At 40.5% G+C, this 14,627-nt stretch overlaps 1 pseudogene; it reads left to right on the top strand.

Annotated features, from left to right (window-relative positions):
• Positions 1-13,115: 13,115 nt before the first annotated feature.
• Positions 13,116-13,877, top strand: LOC125931364 (proteasome subunit beta type-1-like; annotated as a pseudogene).
• The last annotated feature ends 750 nt before the right edge of the window (positions 13,878-14,627 follow it).

Here is a 14,627-nt window from a genome sequence, read left to right on the forward strand (position 1 = left end):
AAGCCCCACGTTGGACGTGCAGCCTACTTAATGAAAACATGAAAAAAAGCTACAGAATAAGAATAGAGGAAGAAGGATAAAAGTGATGCAGAGAGCCAGGCCACACAAATAATTTTCTGCCACAGTTTCTAAGGGACTCAGGATGTATTTCTTGGCGGTGGGAACAAAAAAAGGAGAAAGGAGAGGGAACGGTCCTTGAGAGAGTTTCTCTTCCAGTTACCCAAATGTCCCAAAAGCAAGGAGTTAAACTAGTGAGCATGAAGCGTTTGTTGAAGTTAGCCTCACAAAACCAAAGCAAAAGCGAAAGAGAAGCTCCATTAGGGCAAGGATTTATGTCTGTTTCACAACTTCATTGTTACCACGGAGAAGAAAGCCTGGGACAGAGTAGGGGCTCAGTTAACAATGGCTGAAAGCGGAATGAAAAATGAAGGGGAAATTTGACAGCCTACAACGCAAGAGGCTATCTTGGATTGTGGATTGTGGATTGTGTAGATCGTGGACAGTTTGTTGATGTTTGTTTTTTCATTGTTACTTTTATTGAACAACAAGCACAGAATCTGGAGGCATCTGTTAGCAGTTGCTTCTGCGTTTTCTTTTCTTCTTTTGCGATGGGATAGCATAACTAGAAATCATAACGGTGGTGCAAATAGTGACTTTAAACTAATTTCGGCATCTGCTGTGTGGAGAGGGGAGAAAGGAGAACACTATCCAGTCACGAAGCCGGTGCGAACATTAATTGGGGATTATTGTAATGGGCACAGCAGCTCTTACTTTTCCTAGGATGCAGCCATCTGATGAGTTAGCTCCATTTTGAGGAGAGGCGATCACAATTACAGCAAAAGGAGAAGGGAAAAAGTTTCGCACAAGTTGCATAAGAGTACAGCTTCTTAAGGTTTTTTTTTTCCTTCATAGCAAAATTGGATATAGAAACCCTTCAAGCGTACATGGAGGAAGTTGCAATACTTTTCGGTTATCTCTTGGCTCTCACCGTTTTCTCCGATACCTCGGAATTCTCTTTAGATAACAACAGAACAGTGGAGGAGTTTCCATACTGAAGCTTTCACTGTCGTAAAGCCGACAAGGTGGGGACTTGAGGAGCTTGTATGATTAACAGCAAAAAGGAAAAGCTACCCTGGCTATTTTGACACGGAGAGCCAGCATTCTATAGTTTAAACTGTTGCCTCCTTGAAAGGATTGATTGTTTTAATTTTCCTGATGCAAGACTCGTGGTTTTCCACCTACATCTTTGGCTTCTTTTTTTTTTTTTCTCTCTTGCCTACAGGTTCATCTTATATTACCTGGCCGGTTTTAGAACCTCTTCGCTTCTCAATCTGTGCTTTTTCTTTCGGAGAGCTCATCCAGGCCTGACACTTGAATTATCACCTTATTCGGATGACTTTAAATTTTATCTCTGGCAGAAATTATTTCTCTTGGTCCAGGCTCTTAGAGCTACCTACATGATGTATCTTCTTACCCTCAAGGCAGTCAAACTCACCACGTTCAGAAATAAAATGATAATTTACCTCTCCGATTAATGGTCTCCAGCAAACAGGCCACCTTCTTCTGTTCTAGTATGCAAGCCAAGGTCACCTCTCATACTTCGCTCTTCTCCTTTCCTTGCCACCTCCAATCCATCGCGAACTCTCTCCATTTCTTCTAAGTCATCTTCCTGAATCCACCTTTGTCCCATTCGAATCCATTTTCTGAGGTGCAGCCATTTTAAAATACACATATGAACATGTGATTGTCCTTGTCACTGATCTTGAGGGAAGTGTAACAGTTTTCACATGACCTGAACCATTCTCACCTTCTTCAGTGTCCTGTCACCCTGGACTTGATTTAGCTCTTTGTTTCCCAATTGGCCTTCCTTTCATGGAAGGCCCAGTTGGCCTTCTTTTAATGCCTATTCTCTCTATGCTACTTCCTGTCACAGGACCTTTGAACATGCTTTAATGTCTTGGCTAGGAATGCACTTGCTTCACTTTCTCTGGCCAGGTCACAGTCATCATTCAAGTCTGAACTTGTTTTTTCTTTAAGAAATACATTTATGACTTCCTCCACTTGATCAGCTCCCCCGGAGTACATTCTCCTGTTCCATTGTTGCATCTCTTTATTATGCTTATCACATGGGTGTGTAGCTGGGAGGGTGGGAGCTCCCAGTGGGCCAGAGAGGCGGCAAGGTGGAAGGTGTTGCCATCCGGATGGGCCGACAGGCTTTTGCTTTTCCTTCGTGTCCTCACGAGTTGTCTCTGGGAGTGAGTCCCCCCCCCCCAACTTTGGGGAAGCACCTGGCTATGACCTTTACTTAGAATTCAACCTTATTTTGTACTTGCTTTTCTTTGACCATATTCTATACGTTTCCAAATAGTTGTTCCCTCTGAAGGGGAGACCCACCGCTTCCTTTTTCATCTGGAAATACTCTACTTTCTCTATATAAACATTAATAAGCAGAATGTTTTGGTAGTGTTTACCATGTGCAAGGTTACCTCTATGTATTTTGCCGTTTAATTCTCACAACAATCCTGTCCAGTACCTTCTATCATGACGTCCATTTTACAGATGCGTAAAGTGAGGCTCTGAGAAGTTAAGTAACAGCATCGGTCACAAAGTTTGTACCTGTTAGAGCTGGAGTTTGTGCTGAGAAACTTGACAAATCTGGCTTCTGATGAGATATTCTACTCTGTGGAAAGATACTTCCCTCCATGAAGCCTTTTCTGACGTGCTCAGCAAGAGGTCATCTCTTGCACGTTTCTCTGCATTTCGTGTATTTTTCTATTATGGCGCTGATCATATTCTATGCTTTATAGTGAATTCAAGTATTCCCTTGGAGCAGATTATGAGGTCGTTGAGGGCAAAGACTTTATCTACTCACAGTGTTCTCCCCTTGGATGACTTTAGGATAGATAGTTACTTAACTTCCAAGTTGGTCCGTCTCTACGAGGTAGGAAGGTTGGACCAATCAGTAGTTGCAACTTCAAATGAGTAGATGCCCATTTGGCTGTGATATACTGAAGAGCACGGCCCTATCTGAAAGGAGCAGCAGCTATTTGGTTCCTGTTGCTTGTGATCACGTTGGAATGTATGCCTTGTGTTGCCAGATGCTTTGATGTTTCAAGAGAAGTCAAGAATCTGGAGTTTTATTTTGTTATTTTTCATCCTTTTTAAAGATTTTATTTATTTGCTTTTTAGATGTTTACTTATTTATTTTGAGAGAGAGAGAGAGAGCAGGACAGGGGCAGAGAGAGAGGGAGAGGGAGAATTCTGGGCTGTCCCAGAGCCCGACGTGGGGCTCGAACTCATGAACCACCAGAACATGACCTGAGCCAAAACAAAGAGTCAGATGCTTAACCAACTGAGCCACCCCGGTGCCCCAAGATTTTATTTTTAAGTAATCTCTACACCCAACGTGGGGCTCAAGCTCAGAACCCCAAGATCATGCATGCTCTACTGACTGAGCCAGCCAAGCACCCCAGAAATCTGGATTTTTATAAAATGTGTTATCTCTTTTTTTTTTTTTTTTAAACATTGCAACAATTAAAACATAGGCTAGATACGGGCCAATGACTGGTAGATACTGTTTCTGCCCTTCCTTCAAGCTCTTATTTTATAGAATAATGATTCTATGCAAATGAATATTCCAATACTATCAAATGTGTTCTAGAAATCACTGCTATTATGAGTAGTATCTCCTATAATGTTTGAAAGTGGGAAAAAAGAGGGCGAAGAAATATCAAACCCCGAGGTGTTACGAACATTTTGGAAAAACCAAACTATATTAAAAAAAAACAACAAAACAGTAATCTGAGAACCCTGTGCTATAACTGTGTATATTTATAAGCATAGATGTATATGTAATTTGCACACAGATAATTGAATATGCATATATTTATTTTATATGCAGAATCCACAGATTTACATTACATTTTACGTTTATGCAAAATTATATTTGAATTTACCAAATATGTCGATTCGTGTCAGAGATTTTTGAAAAAGTAACAAAGGCTCAGATTCAATTTTAGCTGAAAAGGGTTGAAAACTGGACAATGATCTTATTGCTTTGATAATCCAATTCCCTAAACCAGCCAGACCTTGGAAAATGAGCAGCTTCAACATGTTTTGGCCTGTAGTAGCATTTGAAATGACTGTTTAATCTGCTTGGGTCATGTCTTGTATGCTAAGAATATTTCTGAAAAGCTACATGAGGACGTGAATGAAATGCACTAGGTCTATCCCCTCCAGTACATGAAAAACTATAAACTCTTTTCAAGTTAAACTCGATTGCAAAAGCTGAGTTTCTCAGGTCACCAGAGCCTTAAACTGAAAAACGGTCTTGATCAACATCTAAAAATAGGTATAAAGAGCCCATCAGGAACGTGGCACAGCGTGAAGCACCGTAGGATATTGAAAACAGGTAACATTTTCAAGGAGCCAAAGTTTAGTCAATCTTGAGCAAGAATGTAAATATTTGGCACTATTCTGTTAGCGTCTCAAGAAGACTGTAGGAATTTCCTTCCTGGATTGGCTTTACGAATAGGCCAGACATTAATCTTAGAGATGCTCATTTTCTTTCCACCTTGTTGATACTTTATGTTACAATTTTTTTGGCGGGGGCGGGGGGTGGAGGGACTAGGCGTATTGTCTTAAAAGCAGATGACTTCGAGCTTCCTTCTTTTGGAGTTTCTTCTAGGTTGCAGGTTGCATTTTTAGCACAAAAGTAAATAGAGATGGCTGTATGTTACCCGGAAGAATGACTACAGGAAGAGAATATCATACAATCCCATTGCCGTTTTGTAGATTCAAGAATGTTGGAGCTGGAAGAGACTTTAGCAGTTCCTTAGCAGTTATCCTAACCCTCTTAGGGAGTTAGACTCGTTATCTCCAAGACCTTCATAGCTCATTTGTCAAATGGGGCAGCTGAGGCCTAGGGTCAAAGTTTATATTTACTGTGAATCAATCTTTGAGGGGAAAGGGAGTCGACTATTAAAATACCAAAACGAGTTTATCTGAGCTCATGAAAAATTTGCAACAATTTATATGGCATTTCAAATAAATGGAGCAGAATTGGTCTAGTACTTGAGGTTCTAGCATATGTCTTTCTATAATCTTAAACAAATTCTAACATGTCTTGGGTATCTTTGTGGAAAGAAACGAACCAATTAACCAAAAGCACCTTGCTCCATGCTTGGTTCATTGCAAGCATTCAACATGTATGTGTTCGGCGGCCATAGGCAGTGATGGTCACCAGAGATTTCTATTTAGGTTTTTATGTTTCTGATCTAGATGCTTCACTACTGGCAGTGGAAGTAACTTTATGAGATTAAGAGTAAATTTTCTTTGACCTGAGCCTATAACTCTTATTTGAGGCAGAAACTAATTGAACCATTCATTTTGATGTTTTTGTTTTTGTTTTTTTAATCCTGAAACTGCTGCAAAGGGACATTTGACTGCCATATAATTTTGCTAGATATATATAGAGAAAAAGTATTTGCCTGGGATTTTATGTCTTATTAAAATTAAATAAATGCATACAATACATAAATGAAACCTCATTGAATGTTGGAACATAAGGCAAGAGAATGAAATTCGTGTGTATTATTCTCATTATTCAGCACAGCTCAAAATAGGCAACTGGTGCTATTAAGTTTTAATCTTTCCCTTTTCACATCAGAACACTCATATATATGATTTAAAAAAATTGATTGGGGTAATTGTAGGTACTTGAATATTAATTTTGACTAATTTAATAGTACTCCATATGAGCCATTTAAAAATTATGAACCTTCCTTTTGTGTTCATCCTTCACATAACTGTTGGGATAATCCATTACCAATAATTGTATTTTCTTTATATTCTTCTCTAGCTCAAATTCCTGACGAGAATGCCTATAGCTTTGGTGTTGTAAGTGAGAGCTGTAGAGACAGAAGTTCTGGGTCTGAGCCTCTACTTTTTGCTAGTTGTGTGTCTTTGGGAATGTCCTTTATTTCCTCTGAGGCTCAGTGTCTTTATAAACAAAGTGGGGAAATATATTAAACCTGATAATATCGTTGGGGCACCAGGGTGGCTCAGTCGGTTAACCATCTGACTCTTGATATCGGCTCAGGTCATGATCTCACAGTTTGTGAGACTGAGCCCTGCCTCGTGCAGAGCCCTGTTAGGATTCTCTCTCTTTCTCTCTCTCTGCACCTGCCCTGCCTGTGGTCTCTATCTCTGTCTCAAAATAAATAAATTAACTTTATAAAAACTGACAATACTGTTGTGAGGGATAAACGAGACAATTAAAAAAATTTTAATGTTTATTTTTTGAGAGAGAGAGAGAGAATGAGCAGGGAAGGGGAAGAGAGAGAGGGAGGCACAGAATCAGAAGCAGGCTCCAGGCTCCGAGCTGTCAGCACAGAGCCTGACATGCGGCTTAAACCCACAAACCGTGGGATCAAAACCTGAGCTGACGTCGGATGCTTAATTGACCCTAAATGAGGCCATTTTTAAAGCTCTTCCCACTGCACCCAGCCTGAGCTAAGCCCTGGCACATAGTAGGTATTCAATAACCACTGATTGAATTAATGGGTAGAGATCTGCTTAGAAGGTAACATGCAAATCCTTCAACCTACCATTCAAGAACTGACTCCCGTATTTATCCCACCCACCAGCACTCTTAGGGTGCCATGGCCTAGTTAGGATAGGTCCCTTTGTTGTGGCCACACTGATTTCCTTTCTGCCCTTCTACACTACTCAGCCTCTCAGTCCCATGCTTACACTATTTCCATTATCCCACAAAGAGTGCTTTTCACTCTTATATGCCATGATATTTCATTTACCTTCCTAATCTCTCACAAAACTCACCTTTTTTAGGAAACTGCCTAATTAGCCCCATTATGACTTAGGTCTCACCATTATTCTGGTTCATCTTCTCAGCACTCATGCGATCTGTTTACATGATGCTCTGCGCCTGCAGGCATATGGTTTTGCATTGTTCTTAAGCCATTTTCTGTAGATTTAGGACCCTCGCCCCACCCAGCTAGTTTCCAAGCTCTTCAGAGGCGTTGAGGAACGCATCTCCTAGTTTCTTTGTAACCCCCTTTTCCTATATTACCCTTGGTCTCTAGTCTCAAGAACAGAGTTGCAAAGTTTGCTGAATAAATGAATCAATGGCATTTAATGGAACTGCATTTTGCAGCTATGAAAAGCAAAACATCAAGTGGATGCAATTTCGTGCTTATGATATAAAGCAGCCAACTGGCTATGCTGACAATGAACAGATATTTGTCACAGAATCAGTGTACAATTTAAAACAATGATATAGCTGTGTGACCTTGGGCTTGTCAGTCGAACTCTCAGGTGTTCAGTTTCATCATTTGTAAAATATATGAGGGGTTGGATTATATTATCTGTCTGCTCTCAGTTCTATCATTTTATGGTTTTTATCTCATTTTATTTTATATACTTTTTATTTTATTTTTTTAAGAGAGAGAGAGAGACTGCACGAGCAGGGGGGGAGCAGAAGAAGAGGGAGAGAGAGAATCCCAAGCAGGTTCCACACTGGGAGCACAGAGCCCGTCATGAGGCTCAATCCCACCACCGTGATGATCATGACCTGAGCTGAAATCAAGAGTCAGATGCCCACCCGACTGAGACATCCAGGTGCCCCTCATTTTATGGTTTTTAGATCACATACTTCAGCCCAAGTCGGTAGCTTTTGTGTTGGGTAGATGACGTTTGTGATCTATTTCTTGAGAAACTAAATGGTCCTTCTAGAGCTCGGATAAACAAGATTCAGTGTTTCTAGCCGGATAAAAATTGGGGGAAAGAGAACCAGGAGAGGTTTTAGTTCAAGAATAGACTAAGGCTTAAATAAAACAGGGCCAGGGGGAGGGGAAAGAAAAAGAAAAAAAAAAAGAAAAAAGAAAAGAGGGTAGAGTGGGAGAGAGCCAAAGCATAAGAGACTCTTAAAAACTGAGAACAAACTGAGGGTTGATGGGGGGTGGGAGGGCGGGGAGGGTGGGTGATGGGTATTGAAGAGGACATCTTTTGGGATGAGCACTGGGTGTTGTACGGAAACCAATTTGGCAATAAATTTCATATATTAAAAAAAACAAACAAACCAGGGCCGGCATTTGCTTTACCAATAAGCAGAAGTATCTTTCCCCCTTCTCTCTCTCCTTCATTCCCTACACCCCAGAGAACCACCCTCCCCAAAGAAGAATTTATTATTAACTAGAATTCATGATTCAAAATCATCATAAAAATTGGTATTTTCAGGCACAGAGGTGTTGGCACCTGGGTGGCTCTGTCAGTTAAGCGTCCGACTCTTGATTTTGGCTCAGGTCACAATCTCACGGTTTGTGAGATTGAGCCCCACTTTAGGCTCCACGCTATCAGTGAAGAGCCTGCTTGGGGTTCTCTCTCTCCCTCTCTCTCTCTGTCCCTTCCCACCCTTGAAATAAATAAACATGAAAAAAATAAAAAGCATGTAAAAATTTCATTAACACATGAAAGTAGAAAGACATACATTTATCCCAACTCATGTAAATCACTTGCAAACCTGCCAGTGTCCCAGGTTAATGAGATTCAAGAACCAAAAGAGACTTATGAGGAATTGCTTCCCAAACACCAACCCAGAATCAAAAGATAGACTGTATTGATTTGCCTAGTTTTACAGAAACATTTGTTTCCAATGACTGAGTGAAAATTACTTATTCAAAAACATCATCTTCCCACCATGCCTTTTTTAAAAAAGGAAGAAGTCTATGTAGTTACAAGATAATGCTTTTCATGAAAATAAAAATTCCGATGAATAAATGAGTATATGGAGAATATACATGGTACAAGAGACAATCTTCCACGAGAACCCGTTTTTGAGGAAATGGAGTTCTGTCAGGTACCAATAACCTAACATGGCTTTTCAGAGCTTGGCACTTTGTGTAGCACACGAAACATATAGTTCTTCAGGCTAAGATATGAATTTTCTAAAATGGATTAGATATATGTACCCCTAATGCATAAAATAGCTACAGAGACATGTCGTTGTACCCACCTGATGGACGGAGCCTAAAGGAGACAGACAAGCAACCCGAGACATGTCTCCAAGCGTGTTTTAGAGTGTCAAACGGGCTCCAAGCCTTCTACCAAAAAGACTGGGGAAAAAAGAACGAGTCACTCTGAGGTCTAGAGTATGTATAGTGGGAGTGAAGCCGGAAGGGTAAAGGGTTGCTGGAACCTAAGGGATGGAGGTCAGAAGGTAGGATATTGGAGTTAAGGATTTCTGATGTAGACCAGTTCCGGTAATGGCAAGGTCTAGACGGGCTTCCATGGCTGTGAGTTAGTGAAGTAAAGTGGAGGTAAATGGCCCAGGTGTGGAGGTTAAGACCTATAAATGTAGGGCGCTGAGCGGCCTGACTGTCCACGAGGATCTTTACCGACTGGATGAATAGTGAATACCTATTCTGTGCAACGTGTTCTGGAGATATAGCCATAAATGAGGAAAACACCATTCCTGACCTCAGAGAACCTCTATTCTAGTAAAGAAGATGCACGGTTTAAATGAGTCATTACAGTAAAGTATAAGGAGTGTTCCTTTTCAGAAACCAAAGGAATACATTTAGGCAAGGGGAGTGTATCCTCTCTGGTAGCTAATGATAATGGAATTATCTTTGGGAAGCTTTCCCTTGCTCATGTTTTCTATCCTTTTAGGAGTACGAAAGGCTTTCAGTTTATAGATGATTTAATTAGGGGATTTATCCAATGTCATACTCATCGAATATAGTAGAGCTAGGAGTCAAAAACCAGACCTGTCAGAGTTGTAGTTCTGCTGTAGCTTATGTGAGCTGACTACGGCCCTTCCTTCTGGCTGATGACAACAGAAAAATATGGAAACATGTAAAAACCGCTATTTGACGACTCTAAAGTTAGCAGAAGCAGAGGAGAGGAGTCAAAACTTGGAGAAGTGACCCGAATGGGGGGGTGAGTTTCTATTTTTTTCCCCTTGTGCTGCTTTGCGCCTACAGTGGGTCTCCATCACACCGTGGTATGCTGGTGTTGGAAACTAAAACTCTGATAGAAAGCTCATGAGCTTTCCGACCCAAAGGACAAAGGATAGGAACACCACAGGGCTGGATAGTGTGGGAGGAATCACAGTGGGGACAAAGCTGGAGAAGGGGCCCCTTAATTCCATAGAAGTCTCTGCTGGGCTCCCGAGCTATGTGTGCGTAGGGTGGACCCCAATGAACACAGCTAAGGCTTGGAGAACTGGAGCTGAGATTAGGGTCATCCACACGAGTCTCAGGTTAACCCTGAACAAGGGCTATATGGCGCAGAACCAAATAGGCAGAGCAAATTCCCAGAGAGATAAAATACGATTTAATATTGTAGCAACTTTATTGAGGTGTCCTTTACATATACAGTTCATCTGTTTTATGTTTATAATTCAGTGATTTTTTTGTTTCGATGAAATTAAGGACCATTTCCATCACCCCCGTGAGACCTCGTCTTTCTGTTTATAGTTAATCTCTGTTCTCAGCTCTAACCCCTGGAAACCACTAATCTACTTTTTGTCTCTGTAGATTTGTCTCTGCATTCTCTGGACACTTCATATAAATGGTATCGTACGATATGTAGTCTTTTGCATCTGGCTGTTTTCACTTAACAAAATGTTTTTGATGTCCATCCATATTATAGCATATATGAGTGTTTTGTTCTTCTTTAAGGATGAAAAGTATTCATTGTGTGGCTATTGCACATTCTCAAGTAAGATATGTACTGCCACCCATGTAAGGCAAGACAGAATTTCTGGTCTAAACCTAACAGGATGATTTCCTGCTAAAACAAAAGGATCACCATTCTCAAAAATCCTAGAGGTTTCAGGACTGTGAGTCTAAACAACCTAATAGTCAAAATATCTGAGAGACTATGTATAGCAGACATATTAAGAGCCTGGAAAATATGACCAATCCTCAAGGGAAAAGACAATCAACAGATGCAAACCTTGAGAAAACCCAGATGTTGGAATTATCAGACAAAATATTTAAAACATCAATTATAACTATGGTCCATGAAGTTGAGGAAAAAAGCACTTGAAATGCATGGATAGATAGATATTTCAATAAAGAAATAGAAAGTAGATAGGGGGCCTGGGTGGCTCAGTTGGTTAAGCATTGGACGCTTGATTTTGGCTCAGGTCATGATCTCAAGGTTCGTGGGTTCAAGCCTGGCACCCAGCACTGTGCTGACAGTGCAGAGCCTGCTTGGGATTCTCTCTCTCTCTCTCTCTCTCTGCCCTCCCCCCACTTGCACTCTTGTATGCTCTCTCTCTCTCTCAAACTAAATAAACTTTTTAAAAAAGTATATATAAAAAAAGAATCAAATGGAAATTTTAGAATGGAAAAGCACAACATTTGAAATGAAAAACTTTCCACATGGATTCCGCAGTAGACTAGAGTAGAACCAGTAACTTGGAAAATAGGTCAATAAGAGAAACAAACTGTATGATTTCGTTTATGTGTGGAATCTAAAAAAACATGGAGTTCAGAACCAGAGAGTAGAATAGTGGTTACCAGGCACTGAAGGGTGAAGAAAATGAGGAGAGGTTGATCAGAGGTTACAAACCTTCAGTCAGAAGATTAACAAGTTCTGGGGATCTTTTCTACAGCATGGTGGCTATAGTTAATAATACTGTGTTGTGTACTTGAAATTTGTACACAGTGTATATGTATATCATTTGTACACAGTGTATATACATATCATATATGTATATGTATATGTATATGTACACAGTGTATATGTATATCAAACCATCACATGAAACACCTTAAATACACACACTTACTTACCAATTATAACTCAATAAAGCTGGAAAGAAAAGAAAATAGGTCAATAAACCTTATCCAATCTGAGGAACACCGAAACAAAGAAGATTCGAAGGTTGAACCAAATGAACAGAGCTTCAGGGGCTTGTGAGACAATATCAAAAAGCCTAACATTCATATCATTGGAGTGCCAAAAAGAGAGACGAGATTGGTGCAGAAAAAAATATTTTAAAGAATATTAACTGAAAACTTTGCACATTTTGTGAAATGTAAAATCTATCATTTCAAGAAGCTTAGTGAACCCAAAGAGAACAGCTCAGAGAAAACCATGCCTGGCCATATCATAATCAAATTAATGAAAACCAAAGATAAATTTTTAAAAATCTTTAAAGCAGCCAAGGAAAACATCATATGTTTGCATGTATGGGACCCGTGATTCAAACATCTGTGGATTTGTCATCAGAAACCGTGGAGACCAGAAGCCAGTGGGACATCTTTAAGGTGCTGAAAACAAAGGACTATTAACCCCAAATATTCTCCATCTAGTGTGGATATGCTTCATGAGTAAAGGTGAAATAAAGACATTCTCAGAAAAAGGAAAACTAAGAGACTGTCAACAGCAGACATGGTCTATAAGAAATGCTAAACTAAGATCTCTAGGATGAAGGAAAAGTGTATTAGGGAAAAACTGGAATTTTCAAGAATGAAGGAAGAGCATCAAAGATGGCAAATACATGGATAAAAAAAGTCTTTCTCTCTCTCTCTCTTTTTTTTTTTATTTTTTTATTTTTTTTTTTAAATTTTTTTCAACGTTTTTTATTTATTTTTGGGACAGAGAGAGACAGAGCATGAACGGGGGAGGGGCAGAGAGAGAGGGAGACACAGAATCGGAAGCAGGCTCCAGGCTCGGAGCCATCAGCCCAGAGCCTGACGCGGGGCTCGAACTCACAGACTGCGAGATCGTGACCTGGCTGAAGTCGGACGCTTAACCGACTGCGCCACCCAGGCGCCCCTCCCTTTTTTTTTTTTTTTTAAAGGGGGGTGCGCCTGGGTAGCTCAGTCGGTTGAGCGTCTGACTTTGGCTCAGGTCATGATCTCATAGTTCACGGGTTTGCGCCCTGTGTCAGGATCTGTGCTGACAGCTCAGAGCCTGGAGCCTGCTTCGGATTCTGTGTCTCCCTCTCTCTCTCTCTGCCCCTCCCCGTCTCACACTGTCTCTCTCTCTCCCTCAAAAATAAATAAGCATTAAAAAAATAATAAAAAAAAGAAATGCACTTTAAATATAAAATATAAAGATATATATAGGTTACAAGTAAAATGATGAAGCCCTCTCGCGGTGAAATAGCCCCAGCCCAGCAGAAGTGCTGGGGACCCGGCCTAGACCCGGTGACGGAGCCTGAAAGCACGTGGGCCCTTTGCAGCTGCACTTCTTGCCCTGTGCTGTCAGTGGAGGTACCGTACTGGCAATTGCTTGAGAAGAGTTTTCGGTTGTTGCTTCTGACACTTGATTAAGGGAAGGGTTTTCAGTTCACACCTGAGACAGCCCCAAGTGTTGCAAATTAACAGCCCAAACAGTCCTCGGATGCGGCGGTTTTCATGGAGACCATCTTTCCCCGACAAAGATGATTGCAGCAAGACTGAAGATGTACACGCATTCTACAAATAAGACCATGACTACGGGAGCGATTGCTGCAATGCTGTCTACAATCATCTATTCAAGGTGCTTCTTTCCATACTGTGCTTCCAACATTGTTGGAGGACCGGATGAAGAAGGGAACAGAGCTGTGCACGACTCGGCAAGTGCCATGCTACAAACCAGTGCCTGCTTGACAACCAGGTTGGTTTTAAGAACACGAAGAATGTGGAGCAGGTCCCACTGTCTTTGGGGCAGAGCCAGAGGGGATGGATGCATACACTAGGAAGACACTCAGAATCTGCATCATGACCAAGGAGGGCATCAGGGAGGAGACTGTTCCCCTGAGGAAGGATCGATGTGTGTGCTGTTATCATGAATCACTTCAAAACTGGTTGCTTTTACACCTTGGAACTACCAGACTAATTTGTTTTGTTAAAACATAAGCCTGTTATTGAAAAAGTAAAACGATGGAAAAGATATATGATGCCGGTAATAATGGAAAGAATGCTGTGATGCGGCTATATTGAGATCAGACAAGGTAAACTTCAGAGCAGTAAATATTAGCAGGAATAAGGAAGGAACTAGATAATTATGAAAGAATCAGTTCACCAAGAAGACATACCAATTATAAATGTATACTATATGCAGCTAACAATAGGTCCTCAAAGTAGAGCTGATAGAAAGTCATAGAACTGAAAGAGGGAACAGGCAAATCCATAGATGTATATGGTAACTTCAGTACAGGTATCCCAGATGAAGGTGAATATAGAAAACCTAAACAACATTATCACCAACTTGAATTCATCTTCTTATCAGGTACACATGAGACATACTCTGGGCCACAAATATACCTTAAAATTGTACGAATATCGAAGTCATACAAAGTATGTTTGCTGACGATAATGATGTTAAACCAAATAGAAATAAAAGAGATGTAAAATACCTGGAAAACCCTCAGATTATTTGGAAAACATTACTAAATAACCAATGAATTAAAGAGAAAGACCCAGGGGAAAATTAGAACATATTTTGAATTAAATTAAATTTAAGTTGCAACATTTGTGAGATACATCTAATGTACTTGTTCAAGGGAAGTGTGTGGCACTAAATCATCTTTTAGAAAAGGGTTTCAAAGTGAGGATCTAAGCATCTACCTTAAGAAACTAGTAAAGGTGAGTAAATTAAATTCAAAG

Source organism: Panthera uncia, chromosome X (genome assembly GCF_023721935.1).
Source record: "Panthera uncia isolate 11264 chromosome X, Puncia_PCG_1.0, whole genome shotgun sequence".
Lineage (NCBI taxonomy): Eukaryota > Metazoa > Chordata > Mammalia > Carnivora > Felidae > Panthera > Panthera uncia.